Here is a 15,688-nt window from a genome sequence, read left to right as displayed (position 1 = left end):
TTACCATGCCTTCCTCTCAGTATATTGGTCTCAAGCTACACAAGACCGAGTAAAACATAGCATCATGATGATGAAACACTTTGAACAATCTGAATTTTCCAGTCTTGTCAAATATTTTGAAGACATGTTGCATAAGAATCAGTATCTTTCAAACCCATACAGCCCCTCAGAACTCATCCGCATTTGCTTACTCAAATTGCCTGAACATTTACGACATATTATTTTAGCAGGACGTTGCAAAGAAGACATTGAGGCTTTTCAGGGACTGTTACAAGAACTGGAAATTGACACAGACAGTCGCGGGATGCGAAAACAGGAAAACAATCACTGCAGGTCACATCCGTCACAATTCCGTGACGACAGAAACAATAACTGGACACGACAGGTCTGTTCTTACAACGCAAATCGTGACCAAAATCGACACCACCCGTATGACAACCGTTGGCAGAGTAATAATAATTACAGGGAAAGATCACCTCTCCGCGGTAGTGACTATCACAGAGACAATCAGAGAAACAGACAATATGGGAACCAAAATAATTATTATTACGGGAGACAGAATAACTTTAGACGCAACAGTCCAGCGTGCAGTTACGATTCAGGGAGAAATTCTCCACCACGTGACCGACACGAAAGAAACTGTGTAAACTACCGACAAAACGACAGACCTGAATTCCATCAGAACTGGCGAGCTTTAAACAGAGCTGGGTCCTCTCGGCAAGGCTAATTTGTGGAAGTTAGGCCTCCTAATCCCAGTAACGACGCGCGGCAACAAAGAGACAGACAATGACTCGCACCGCAGGCATACACGTGCGCCGGCTGGCTCCGAGAAAAATAACATTATATCTGGTACTGCTGATGAGATTTTAATGCAACATTTTGGTTTACTTGAAAATATATTCTGGATTTAAAGTACTTTCTGTGAGATACCAGATGACACAGTGGTTAGTTTATGTGACAGCTACACGATTTTATCACGACGCTACTAATGAGTGACAATATACAATGTTGCTTTTGCGGTGTTTCTGTTTTATATCTGCACAGTTTTTCTGTTTTATTCTGGAAAGTAAAACATGTTTTAGTAGTAACTTTTGTGGTATAGCTACAATGAGACTGCCTTTTCTGTAGCACAACAATACGTTACAGCACAGTACTTTCTTCATCATGGCAATAAGCGTAATAACTAAGATATCTATACATAAAGCATTTCACTTTTGTTTATCATGAGGTAAGTACATTGACTTCTGCAGAACTTAGCTTTCAGAGGACGATAAGTACGACACTTCCACAGAATTATCTTACAGCAAGACGCACATTTAGCGTTACAGGACACGCATTTGAGTGATTAATTTTGTACTTAAAACATTTATTTTTTTAGATATCTGAAGTACAATGGTACGAGGGTTTTCCGTGATATATTTCATTCCATTGCTGTAATCTGTAACACCTGAGGGTATAATTACATTAATCCTCAGGGGGGTATACGCCTACTTTGTGTACCATGTGTTTGGCAACCACAAGGAACCCTAGCTAATATGGTATTTGCTTATACAACTTTACACATCGGTACCATATTTCTCTAACACACAAATTACACAGCTATCTAAACTTTTTTTTATTACATCAGTGACAGATGTTTACGCAATTACACAGTTGGATAACTTCACACTTATGAAATTGTATTTTGTCTGTACTTTGTGAAATGCTCATATTTTTTCGGAACCATTGTGATACTATGAGAGCTTTGAATGATGTATTTGGTATGGATTCATGATTTTTAAAGTACGTTTGAGGCAGATGACACTTTTGACATGAGCAGAGAATTTTTTTAATTATTGGAGGAAGCTACGACGATTTTGAGATTTGACTGAGGTGTTATGATGTTATTTTTACGACGACGATGTGTATTATGCTGCTGAGGTATGTTTATGATTAATAGGCTGAGGCTACATGAGTTATTTGATTATGCTTCATATTTATAATGACGAAATATTGACGAGTGTCGATGGATACGTATATGTGTAATAAGGTAAGGAGTAATGAATAGTGGGTAGGGACTCTTGACTTGTGAAAAAGGATGTTGGAAACCAAGAATCGTACTTTAAGAGTTATGAAATGTGTGTAAATGCGTGAATGTATCACAATGCCGGCGAAAATTTTTTGGACAATGTTATATTCATAGGATTTTCTTTCTACAGATTTGCAATGCTAATTCTTGACCTGTGAAATATTTTTATGTGAGATTGTCACTGTAGCGGAAACTGGTGTCGTAAATATTTCCGTAAGAAAGTTAAGTGATCACCTGCACGTAATGCGTCGTGGGCACGCAGCTGTGTCAAGCACCTGGAGAACAAGCCATTAGGGTGTGCCTTTCCGGAAGCACAGGTAGAAAAAAAAAAGAAAAAAGGCAGGCCTTTATCCTCGCCATTGACATTCCTTTAGAGAAAATATTGCAAATGCGACACCCTCATTACTTCCATTAACCTTGCTATTGACATTCCTTTGTAGAAAGCATCGCAAATATTACACGCTCATTACCTGAAAACATATGATTACTCGTACTTTGTGCTAATCACTGAAATGCTTATGAATTGATGGGAAATATTCGTACATCTGCACACCTGATTATGACAAGTGTCTTTCTATGAGAGTTGAGAGCTACTGACTTACGAAATGCCACATGACTATTGAATGATATTTTTATGCTTTGGTTTGCGTAATTGCTTATTTCATTTGATACCTGTTTTCCAGCTGTGTTGCAGCATTGCTTTTATAAAATAAAATGCATTTGCTAATGTGAACACTTTCTGTCAACAGATCTATTAAATGATAATTTTGTAATCCACATCTTTAAAAAAAAGGAGCACTTGGAAAGGAAAGAACAATAAGAAGGGACTAGTAACAGTAACTGGACACATAATTTTCTTTTCAAGTACATGGTAATATTTTTTTTACAATAAGTTGTTGTGGTGCACCACTTTAATTTACATAGACATTAAGATGTGAATATACACTTCCCTTATCTGCATTGTTGTTTTTACTGTAATATCTTTTCTGCTTGAGCTTTGTCATGTATAGATATAAGTTTTATATTTTTTATATTTGCTGCTGCTGTTTGCCAGGCATAGTGCTACTGAATTTTAAATTGTGTTACTCTGTTAAGCTAGTTTTACTACTGACTTATTTTTCTTGTTACTGTACATTGGGTCATATTAGTTGTAATGTTGCATTGATTGGTAATTTATATTTACTGTAGCTTGCTTTGCAATTTTCCATTTTTTTTGCATTACTGTTTGTGTTAATTTGTTATGTACTGCTGCATTGCCTCGTCCCTTAGTTTAGTATCTGAGCTCAGTAGATTTAAGTTAGCTTAAGAGGAGACTATATAAGAAACTAACTATTATAAATTTATAAGAAATGCATTGAGAAGCTATCAGAAAATGGTCTGGCAAAATAAAAAGGATACTGTACAGTGGAGAAAAACTATTATTGACAGAGGATGTGAACAGAATACAGAAAGCAGAGAGAAAAACTATTTTTGACAGAGGATGTGAACAAAATACAGAAGGCAGGCTTAGATAGGACTTTTGGGAATAATGATGAATGAAGGGAGATCTCCAAGAAGCAAAGAAAGTTTTGTTTGCAAAATACTGCAATGAAACAAACCCTGTCCTTTCCTTTTGTGTTATCCCACTATGTGTTTGGGTACCCTTGTGTATGTATGTTCTTCCTGTCTTTATATGTTTACCTCATCAGACTTATGTTGTAGAATTTTTCTCATACTCAGATACATGAACTATGATGAGGAATACTGTTATCCTCAAATATAATTTGCATTAATAATATGTTATTTACTTTGTAAAGATGTTAGACATTATTAATTCTGTTTTGTTTTAATGCTCATGCGTAAAGTTGATGTTTCAAAAGTTATTCTGATCTTTTATGTATTTACTTATGTCATAATTCCTGTAACACTGATGTATATGTTAGTTCGATTCTTTTGTAAAGCCTGTACTACAAATGTTATCTGTATTGTTATGTTTTTAATGATGTGTTTTGTACCTTTGTTATTGTATTCTTATGTTATAAAATTGTATAGACACCAGTTCTTCAAATTAAGTTACATTTCACTGCACACGTTTCTGTTGGTCATAGTATATGGACAATATGTGAGAAGTAGGGACTGATAGTGTTTGCACGTGTGTTAATGATTCAGCAAGGGACTGGATAACAGCATTGCTGGTTCTAAGGACAATTTCAAAAACTTTGTGAGTGCACAAGTGGTGGTTTATGGACTTGCTATATTGTCCGCAAGACTCTTCAGTGGTGATTGTGCACCTGCACAGTCACAACAGATGGCTGCTGGTCATCTCTACCAGGACTACAGTGGGCCTGTCCACACTTTCTACAAGGACTGCAGTGGGTCTGCACCTCTGGTGGCCCAACAATACCATACTCTCTACCAGGACTACAGTGAGTCTGCTCTGTGATGACCTACCTACCAATATTCTTCCAAACTACGACTGACTCTGCTGTGGGTTTGCTCTGTTGTGGCCCATTATCTGTCAGCATGTCAAGAGTCAGCACTGTCTTTCCGTTGGAAGGACAACGCTACTTCTTCAAGACTGCATGGAAATCCACTACTTCCGTGTGCGTTTTCTTTTACTGCTCAGACTTTGAGAAAAACACTGATATTCTACTGTTATGTACGATTAGGACTGTCTTTATGGACTGTGAGAAAATTTTAGCTTTTGACCAACATTGTATCAATAAGTGTGTGCATTTGATTTCTTTGTTATTGTAATTATGAAAAAAATTTTCAAATCTGTATTGGCCACTGCCCAATCCAATTCGTAAAATTTTTTGTGGGGAGCATGGGGGCTATTTAAGTAGGCTGTTTAGGTTTTTTTATTGGTAACGCCACCTCTGTATGAAAATCACTGGCTGCGCTGTGTGCAGTCTGTGGTTGCTTTGCATTGTTGTAATACTCGCCATTGTAGTGTTGGGCAGCGGTAGCTGGATGTGAACAGCGCGTAGCGTTGCGCAGTTGGAGGTGAGCCGCCAGCAGTGGTGGATGTGGGGAGAGAGATGGCGGAGTTTTGAAATTTGTCATGAACTGCTATATTTATATATGATGATATCAAGGTAAATACATTGTTTGTTCTCTATTAATATCTTTCATTTGCCAACTATCCCTATCAGTAGTTAGTGCCTTGCATAGTTTGAATCTTTTATTTAGCTGGCAGTAGTGGCGCTCGCTGTATTGCAGTAGCTTGAGCAGCGAAGATTTTTGTGAGGTAAGTGATTTGTGAAAGGTATAGTTTAATGTTAGTCAGGGCCATTCTTTTGTAGGGAATTTTGAAAGTCAGATTGCGTTGCGCTAACAAAATATTGTGTGTCAGTTTAAGCACAGTCATGTATAATTGTTCAAAGGGGACGTTTCACTATATATTATGTATTGTTGTTTTTTGACATGTTCTCTACTGTTTGAGGATCTTCTCACTACGGCTCTCTGGAACAGAAGTGTACTTCATCTATAGATAGTTTGATTAACTTTCTATATCTGTGTAATATAATCCAAAAAATCACAAAGTGGTTAACGCTGTCGTTTATTTTCGCGTATCCGTAAAAAGTATAGCGGGAATATCGAGCTTAGACATAAAGCTACGAAACAACATTAGTGCATTACATCTACAATTATGGCTCAGCGCATATAGCCGAGGTTAAAGAAAGTAACTTTCGTAATGCAAGTTTCCCGGACATGTGTACCTTATCACGTCAAAAATAACACGGATGGCAGAAACTGTTCCACATCGTATTTGCTCGTTTACTCTACAACAACATGATATTGGACGCATGATAATTTTAAATATAGTTATTGGTAACACATTTTTGACATTGTCACCATCACCCATTTCACATCTGCTACTGTATAAACACCCGATCCAGACACTGCAACCGAGCGAGGTGGCGCAGTGGTTAGCACACTGGACTCGCATTCGGGAGGACGACGGTTCAATCCCGTCTCCAGCCATCCTGATTTAGGTTTTCCGTGATTTCCCTAAATCGTTTCAGGCAAACGCCGGGATGGTTCCTCTGAAAGGGCACGGCCGATTTCCTTCCCCATCCTTCCCTAATCCGAGCTTGTGCTCCGTCTCTAATGACCTCGTTGTCGACGGGACGTTAAAAAAACACTAACCTAACCAGACACTGCAGTGCATTACGGTCTTCAGCTACAGGCATCCATGTTTTCTAACGTCATCCATTAATCTTGCATTACCTCGTCGTCTTAGTCTCTTCTTGTGTCTTGCAACTCAACAAATGAGTTGTTTGTCCCGTCTACTGTCCTCCAGCATTTAATTTCCATCACCTCCCACTTCAGTCTGTTCACTCATCCATTCGTTTGTTTTCCTGACCCTCCTAGTAATTCACATTTTTTCCCTGTTCGCTGAAACATCAATTGTTTAATGGTTACTTTGTGAAATGTGCATCTGTCGTTGGTATTAGTCAAAATCGGTAATACAGTGATGGTGAGAGTTCGCTTTCAAGTGAAGTTTTGAAAACCCCTACTTACTTTTATGGAAACACTCCACACAATGTTTACTCCTATATTTCCTTCTTTTACTGTGCATCCAGTTGTTTCTGTAATATAGTAAATACAACACTTGGCAACTTTGGTTCACTGCGAATCTGTTATAATTTTCCGATATGTCCTCTGCGTATTGTTCATTGTCTTATTGTAACTCGCTTCCAGGCCTACTTTGAAATTTGTTCTGCTGGGACCTAAGTCCTTCTAGTCATTATTGTAGTTCATCTGCCTTCAAACTAACCATATGATGTCACTGAAAAACGAAATTGGTGTAAGTCTGCACCATTAACTCGTACTCCTCTCTCTTTTCCCAGTTCACGTCCTCAAAATTGCCCTCTGTGTTACACCCACTTCTACTCATGGATTGCTCGTTTCCAGGTTAAAATTTCATGTCTTTTTTCTACTCGATTGGAGACAACTGTAGTGAATATCTTCCCCTTGGATCACGGAGAGTAGTTTCGGTGATATGATACCTCATTATGTAAACTCTCTTACCATTCTCAAATTTCCCACTATCGTGATAAATTTTAATGGAAGATACAGCATTTCTGAACATATTCTTCATCATACTAACGGTCTGTCCCCGGTAACTGAGTGCAGCGCGACAGAATATCAATCCTAAGGGCCCGGGTTCGATTCCCAGTTGGGTAGAAGATTTTCTTCGCTCAGGGACTGGGTGTTGTGTTGTCCTAATCATCATCATTTCATCCCCATCGACGCGCAAGTCGCCGAAGTGGCGTCAGATCGAAAGCCTTGCACCCGGCGAACGGTCTACCCGACGGGACACCCTAGTCACACGACATTTACATTTTACGTCATACTAACACAGGTTGAAACAGCGTCTCACTTCTCACACAGACTGTCAGTACCACATAGTTAGCTGAAACCGAGTCAAAAGGGATCTCAGTATCTACGAAAGTCTAAGTAGTCATTCATTCTCTTTAAGCTAGTCTAATTTCGATCAGGTATGTTCAGGTCCTGAAAATTGCCCTCTGTGTTACACCCACTTCTACTCACGGATTGCTCGTTTCCAGGTTAAAATTTCATGTCTAGTTTTCTACTCGACTGGAAATAACTGTAGTATGTTGTACATTACAGAATGAAAGATGATGGGTAATTAGTGTTATACGCTCTTGTATGTATCATTTATTTTGTCGCAGAATAAATATTGTTTCACTTGAGGGAATGGTGTTTCTACATAAATAATCTGTAAACAATTTTGCAAGTTTCTTTTGTGCTATTTTGTTATTGCTTTAACATTTCTGCCGAAACACCATTATCTTCAGATGTCTCATTTCTTCCTTCCTCGACTGGCAGTTTACACCATAGCTGCAGCCGCATCGGATTCTCATTTTTTTCACTGTTACGTACCTTTGTTTTTCATTCATCTCTCAAACTACATAAAAATTTAAAAAAAACTTGGAGTTCTTCTAGAAGTTCCTCTATGTTGTTACTTGCCGCGTCATCTCTCATCTTAGATAATGATATGTGATAACTTCTCAACGTATGTCTTTTTCGCAGTTTTATTGTCTCTCTTACCAAACTGTCATTCTATCGTTCCACATCATTTCGAAGTCAGTTCCGAACGGCACTGTCAAATTCAGCATATTCGATCATGTTCCTATAAGTTATTGCTTGAAACATACGTCTATGACTTATATCGATGTCCATTTTCTACGACAAATCTGTAGTTTCTTCAACAATATTCTTTAATCGAGACGTTTTGTCCGTCTGAAGCTTACATTTTTTTTAACATTTAATAAGCATGTTTACATTTCGCGAGTCTGGTTTATCGCTGGAAAAGTTTTTAAATATATGCTTCCATGCATTTATTGTCACTAGGGACTGGGGAACTAAGTTTATTATCGAATAAATACAGCTTCCTAAATTATGGTTTAACGGAACAGAACAGAATAGGTGAAGTATTTATTAATTTAAGTTGTCAGTAAGTGCATTTCCATGCACTTCCACGGTGGTACTGTGTCTTAAGCATATGTATCACTCAGTACACTTGAATCTTTGCACGCGTTTGCTCTGACAGCTGTGAGTTTAGAGACTGAACAAGGAAGAAGTTCCACAGCATAAAATACATTTATACAAGATAATTACTTACTCTCATGACGGAATTATGTTTCGTGCAAAATTGAGTATGACATTTAAATTTGATTTTATTTGGAGAAAAAAAAGCCTGTGCTTTCAAATGTCCTAGACAAAGAGGTTCTGCATTACATTCTGTCCATTGTAACCAATGATGAGATTTCCTTTGCGGTAATACTTGCTTCAAAGTTAGATAACATCATTTGAATACGTGATGAAACGTCCCTCGAGGAATACTGATGGTGGTTCGCTGCAATTATTATAGACGTTGCAGCTGATATGCAAATGGTGTAGGAAAGGCCGCCGTAGCAATAAACTATTATACTGGCATGTCTCGGCTTTCATTTGTGGTATACAAGTTCATAAGAGTGAACAAAACGACGAAATGCTGACACCTATTCGAAGGTACTTTTCAGAATTTCAGTGAAAGCAATTTTCAACGTATTCACCAAGCCTATCGGAACGTTTAATTTTTATTTATAAAAAATACTTTTATACTACATATTTCACGTTAATTATAAACAATGAAGCTGTAGCAATCTGCAGCACTCTCAGATTGTTCACATTGGTCTTTTATAACTGTTGTCGCTATAACTTTACGAAGACGTAACCTCGATAAATTTAATCATTCTGCATATACTTGATGTGGCCTATGTTAGGTCCAACATCCTGCAGCAGCAGATGTAGATAGTGTTCCGCAGGTTTCCTACGTCTGCCTGTTGCGCAGCTGTCTTACCCACGGGAAGAAAAATATTTCTCAATGGAAGAATGACGACAACTTTATACGAAAGCGGAGTACATGGACGTAAGTAACGGCTGCAGTGTTGTATGCAACAGCTGGATTCGTGTCGACGGTCTATTCCCTAGCCGAGTATCATCTTAATTATCCCTACAAATGTGGGTGCCTTAGCAATCTGTGCGAAGATCCAGCAGGGCGTCACGCACGGACGGAGAGTGGACGCACGTTATCATGCTGAAAGATCTCGCAGCTCCTTTTTGCGATGGCGACGAGAGAATGCTGAAGGTTATTTAGAGCAGCGGATATCCGCGACTAGCGACGTTTGTGCAGCAAGCAAATACACAATCCACTCTCTGTCTAGAACAGGGTGCCAACTCACTGATGGTTCTGAAATTTACACGATACACAGCAGTCTGTAGAATAAATGATCGTTTCGCATATTATACCACTTACGCCAAATCTATCAATGACCTACACTCCACTTAGCATTCCGGATTCTAATATTCAGACACGAGCTGTACCACTTAGTTGAGTTCCCACACCTCTTCAAACACGTAGGACACCTTCAACCGTTCCACTTCTCCCATCAACTTCAATCCAATCAACCCAATGTACTACCCCATCATCGTGACTAAAACAACACATTCCACCTTCCCATCATCTCTAAACACTCCACATCCTTCCCAAGGAATTTTTATCATCTCTCCCTTACCGACCGTGCATTTATATTTGGAATGGCCTGTCTTAGGTGCCTCAGCCTGCATAATTTACCCGAAAATTTCTTTCAGGATCCTTAAACCAAGGATGGAATGATTAAAATTGACTTTACTCCAAATTCTACCAGGCAGCTTACTTTTTCATTCCCTCCCCACAGTCCATGATCTACTATTTTTACTTCCCTTACGTTTGTTACCAGTTTGTTACCAGTTCACAGTGACAATTAATACAAAAAAGTTTGCAAATGTCGCTACTAGTCGCAAAATTTGTTTATTACTAAATTATTTAGTTAGCGACATGTTTCGAGGTGATACCTCATCTCCAGGCTATCGTGGCGTTACGAAAACATTTAAGGTAAGTGTATACAGATATTAAAGTTTGTTTACATGACTGCTGTGATCAGCTTGTGGAGAGAGAGAAGTATAAGCTAGTAAAAAACGATGTCACTTTGTATATTTGTTTGCTGTTCACATGAAAATTTTTATAAAACAGTCACTCACTTTGTTCTTATGGCGTGGCAGTCTCCTTGTGATGTTCTGAGTTATCGGTTTCCTTAGACTTCTTTGCCATAGGCAATGAACATCACAAGGGTAACTTTAAAACTTGATAGCACAAGACAAATCAGCAGTGCACAAAACAAGGTGGCGGTCGCTTTGACTGTCGATATGTCGATCCTGGAGTTCTCAGTAGTTATGTATTCTGCATGCCTTGCTGGCGTATCACTGATGTTGTTTGGCGTAATATATTACTAGATGAGTGACTGTGACAATTTATAATACAAATTACAGTATAAAACATTTCATTTTAAGAACTACAAAGTTAACATTTCTATGATCTATACGCATATGCAATCTTAATACCATGTCCTTACTGTTTTAAGAGTACTGAATTGAAATTCGTAAAGAAGTGTGATTTTTTGAACTATATCGTTTCATTTAGGATCTCAGTTTTTGGCTAATGGCCATGCAAGAATATTTCCATTTCTTTCAAGATGTTCGCTCTCCTGCTCTTTTCCAAAGTATACAGTAATTTGAGGTCGCAATAATGTGTTCTGTTTCATTTATATGTTTTGCTATAGCTGACTTATTGGCTGTATCGAATCTGAAAAAGTCAATGTGTTCAAAACACGTTTTAAAATTTATTGCCGTTTCGCCAATGTAGTTTTTGTTGCAATGACTACATGTAATTTTATAAATTCCAGATTTTCTCAGTTTCCCTCTAGGTTGTATGATGTCATGGACCAGTTTCTTTCTTACGTTTTTGCTGGTGGAAAAGTGATCCAGCTATGTTTGTTTTTAAACAGCTTGACTGCTTTCTCTGAGCTGACTCCTACATATGGTATCGTTATATACTTAGGTTTTTGTATGCTGTAGGGGGGTAGCCATGTTGTTTCCTTTGATTTTAAGTTTTACATTGTGGAAGTGCTGTTTGCAGTGTATTTGATAGTGTTTAGGACTCATAGTGAGCAGGATTAAGTGAGAATTCCCATGATATTTTTAAAAACGATCCGAATGCAGCTTGTTCATGCGAGTATGGGTGTGTGGAAGTTTTATTAATGACAGTGTCTTTGTTTGTTGGTTTTGTGCGTACGTTGAAGTTCAGGGTCTACTTTGTGTCGGTTATGGTCATGTTTAAAACAATTATTTAGATATCTTTCTGGTGTTCTAGATGAAATGGACGTTACTGTGTAAGTTACTGAACATGTTTAAAATTTTCAAATGTGTGTGAAATCTTATGGGACTTAACTCCTAAGGTCATCAGTCCCTAAGCTTACACACTACTTAACCTAAATTACCCTAAGGACAAACATACACACCCATGCCCGAGGGAGGACTTGAACCTCCGCCGGGATCAGCCGCACAGGCCATGACTGCAGCGCCTTACACCGCTCGACTAATCCCGCTCGGCGAACATGTTTAACAGAGATCCTATTTCTTCATTAGTACCATTATATAGAATGAATGTGTCATTTACATTTCTGCAGCAGTGCGCAGTTTTCTGGAAGATTATTTCCTTGTTGTTCAGAGTTTTATTTTCAAGGTAATTAATGGAAATTTCTGCAATGATTTCGCTGAGAGGACTTCCCATTGCTAGGTCTACATCCTGTTTGTACATTTTGACAGCGAATGGGAAACTACTGTGGAAGAGAACGAGCTCAAGCAATTCTATTAGTTCAACTATATCGGCTGTGGACATAGTATGTGACATTTTAATAAATTTTGTTTGATTATATCAATGGATTCTTTGATCCAGATGCTGCTGTAAGCATTTACTATTTCAAAGGAAATGAGCTTGGCATTGGATGGAACCTGACCTTTGATACCTTGAGTTGCTTAGTAATTGGATGTCAATATGGCTTCTAAATAACAATTAAGTTTATGGGTCCTTTAAAGTGGTGAATAATTACTTTTATATCATCATACGTTTTTGGAATGACGTGATTTTGTCCGCACGACGGGAATTAATAAACTTTGCACGCGGAATGGTGGATGGAGCTACACGCACGGGACATTCCGTTTTGGAAATCGTTAGGGAATTCAATATTCCGAGATCCTCAATGTCAAGAGTAAGCCGAGAATACCAAATTTCAGGTATTGCCTCTCACCACAAGCAACGCAGCCTTCACTTAACGACCAAGAGCAGCGACGTTTGCGTATAGTTGTCACTAATAACGGAGAAGCAACACTGCTTGAAATAACCGCAGAAATCAATGTGGGGCGTTCGACGAACGTATCCGTTCGGACAGTCCTACGAAATTTTGGCGTTAATGGGTTATGTTCACAGACGATCGAGGCGAATGCCTTTGCTAACAGCACGACGTCGCCTGCAGTGAATCTCCGGGACTCTTGACCATATCGGTTGGACCGTACACGCGCTGAAAAGCGTGCTATGGTCAAATCAGTCCCGATTTTAGTTGGTAAGAGCTAGTGGTAGAGTTCATGCGTGGCGCAGACCCCACGAAGCCATGACCCAGGTTGTCAACAAGGCACTGTGCAAGCTCGTGGTGGCTCCATAATGGTGTGAGCTGTGTGTACATCGGAGGTGTACAAATCCTCCTTCCAGCCTTCCTGGAACCATTAAAGCAGCTCAGCCTGCTGCAACGGAAGCACATCACAAATTGCAAAGTCCAAAGAATATATTCTTTGCACTTTTGATAATGTTTTCTCTTCTGCTATACGATCCTTGCACGCAATACTTTCCGGACGCCATATTTGTTTATAAAATATGACAGTATACATGTGATGTGTTACGACAGTGAAAGGAACCTGTGACCACTGGAGGTACTCTATTTTACTTATTTTATGATTACCGTTAGATATACGTTTAATTTTTTGTCAAAAGACACCCAAAACCATGTTCTGAAATGGTGTTTTGTTTCTTCAGCAGACAGTGCCGCAAGTTCCTCCAAAACATCGTAACACAACACACACACAAATGTCATACTAACAAATGTAAATCCACCGCTGGAGTTTTAAAATCTATGAAACGCGACGTGGAGATAAATAAACAGTGACTGGTAACAGTAAACTTGTTGTTTCATTTAATGTCAATAACAGTCACGGTAAAGCCTAAACTAAAATGTTCACATTTAAAGTGAACTATCTTTGTCACTTAAAAAGAATTTAGCGAACCGCAATACACATCCTGGAAAACTTAATTACAATTGTTATAAGTGGGGTCATATTTCGCTCAAAACACACACGGTTACAGAAACCGAACTTCCAAAACCTTACTTTAGTTGGCGTTGCAGTATAATAGATATCTTCAGGTTTGCCGGCCTGAGTGGATGAGCGGTTCTAGGCGCTTCAGTCTGGAACCGCGCGACCGCTACGGTCGCAGGTTCGAATCCTACCTCGGGCACGGATGTGTGTGATGTCCTTAGGTTAGTTAGGTTTACGTAGTTCTAAGTTCTAGGGGACCGATGACCTTAGCAGTTAAGTCCCATAGTGCTCAGAGCCATTTGAACAATATCTTCAGGTTCTTAAGTGCAAAGGATCTCGATTTTCAGGGATGGTTCTTGTTACTTCAGAAATCACGTATTTGAGGTGACCTGATGACTGTTCGAATTGATAATAGACAGTACTAGTCGAAAGAAGGTGAAGTTGGATTGAAAACAGTTCATATCGAAAGAAATAAATAAACCCGAAATTCACCAAAAAGAAAAAAAGACAAATAAAATCCATAATTTTCTGGGCTACAACGATCCAAAATGAGTATACATAATATATTGAGATTCGTCTTGCAATACTCGGGTAAGAAACGTCGAAACCCTACTGACAACAGTAGAGTGAAAGGGTTCAGAATACACTGCTACGTAGTGTAGCTCACGTGAAAGACGGACATGCAAGCATGAGTTCTTCAGTTTGCTTGGGTTGGACATAGCTTGGCTTCGATAGGAGTAACGAAGCCTGCCCCTTCCGCTGATAATGTCCAGCAGGTTGCCTCATCATCATATACCTTCCTGCGACAACGAGTACATATAAACAAAGCTTGCGCAGGAACTAAATAGGACCTACTACCACCTACGACTTCACTAAACTGAAAAGTACGCTACCAGATTACATCTCTACGAGCAAGCATGGGCAGGTTAGAAGCGGAATGTGTACACCTCTGGTTCACAGGGTACATGGAATGTACTGAGACATCTGGTCCAAATGAACCGATCATTGACTGGAAATGGTTATGTTCGGCCACTTTGAGAACATTTGCAGCCATTCGTGCACTTCATGTTTCCAAACAACGATGGAATTTTTATGGATGACACTGTGTCGTGTCAGAACATTCTGAACATTTCAAGCGAACGATACGGCCACCTAGAACGCCCGACTTAAATCCAATCGAACATCAATGGGACATAATCGAGAGGTCAGTTCGTGCCCAAAATCCGACACCAGCAAAACTTTCGGCGTTATGGGTGGCTATAGAGGTATCATGGCCCAATTTTCTGCAGCAGACTTCTAAAGACTTATTGAGTGCATGCCACCTCGTGTTTCTGCACTAGGCCTGGAAAAAGGAGGTCAGACACGATATTAGGAGATATCCCATGACTTTTGTCACCTCACTGTAGTGCGCCTAGTGCTAATTTGCAGTTTGTTGCTTGAGGTTTTATATTGTGTCTATGTCTATGGCCAGTAGTATAGTGTCAACTGTTGCAGGTTTAATGTACAGCGGCTGCTTTATTAACTTTGCTAGGAGGTGCCCACAAGGGGTGCTTCCCTAGACGCTGCTAGAGGCCAGGGCTTCCGCTTCCGGTTGCAGCCTCCGTGTCGCTGGCGGCAGACCAGAGCAGCGTTCTCTGGCCATGCGGGGTGCAGCGGCCTTCCGCAGCTGCAAACTGATTAAGGGCAGAGGGGCCGGAATGGACCTGGAATCTGGTTAGGCGCGTGAGGCGCTTTAGCGCTCCAGCGGGCCGGACTGCGCGCCCCTACAGCTTCCGTCGGCGGCGCTGCGATAATTGCGTCTCCGCTCGCTTCTCCACAGAATGTGAACACTCTGCGGTGTGGCGCTGCGGCCGCGATTATCACAGGACGGATAAGACAAAGAAG

The sequence above is a fragment of the Schistocerca americana genome, chromosome 1 (genome assembly GCF_021461395.2).
Source record: "Schistocerca americana isolate TAMUIC-IGC-003095 chromosome 1, iqSchAmer2.1, whole genome shotgun sequence".
NCBI classification, from domain to species: domain Eukaryota; kingdom Metazoa; phylum Arthropoda; class Insecta; order Orthoptera; family Acrididae; genus Schistocerca; species Schistocerca americana.
This window is presented reverse-complemented; position numbering follows the sequence as displayed.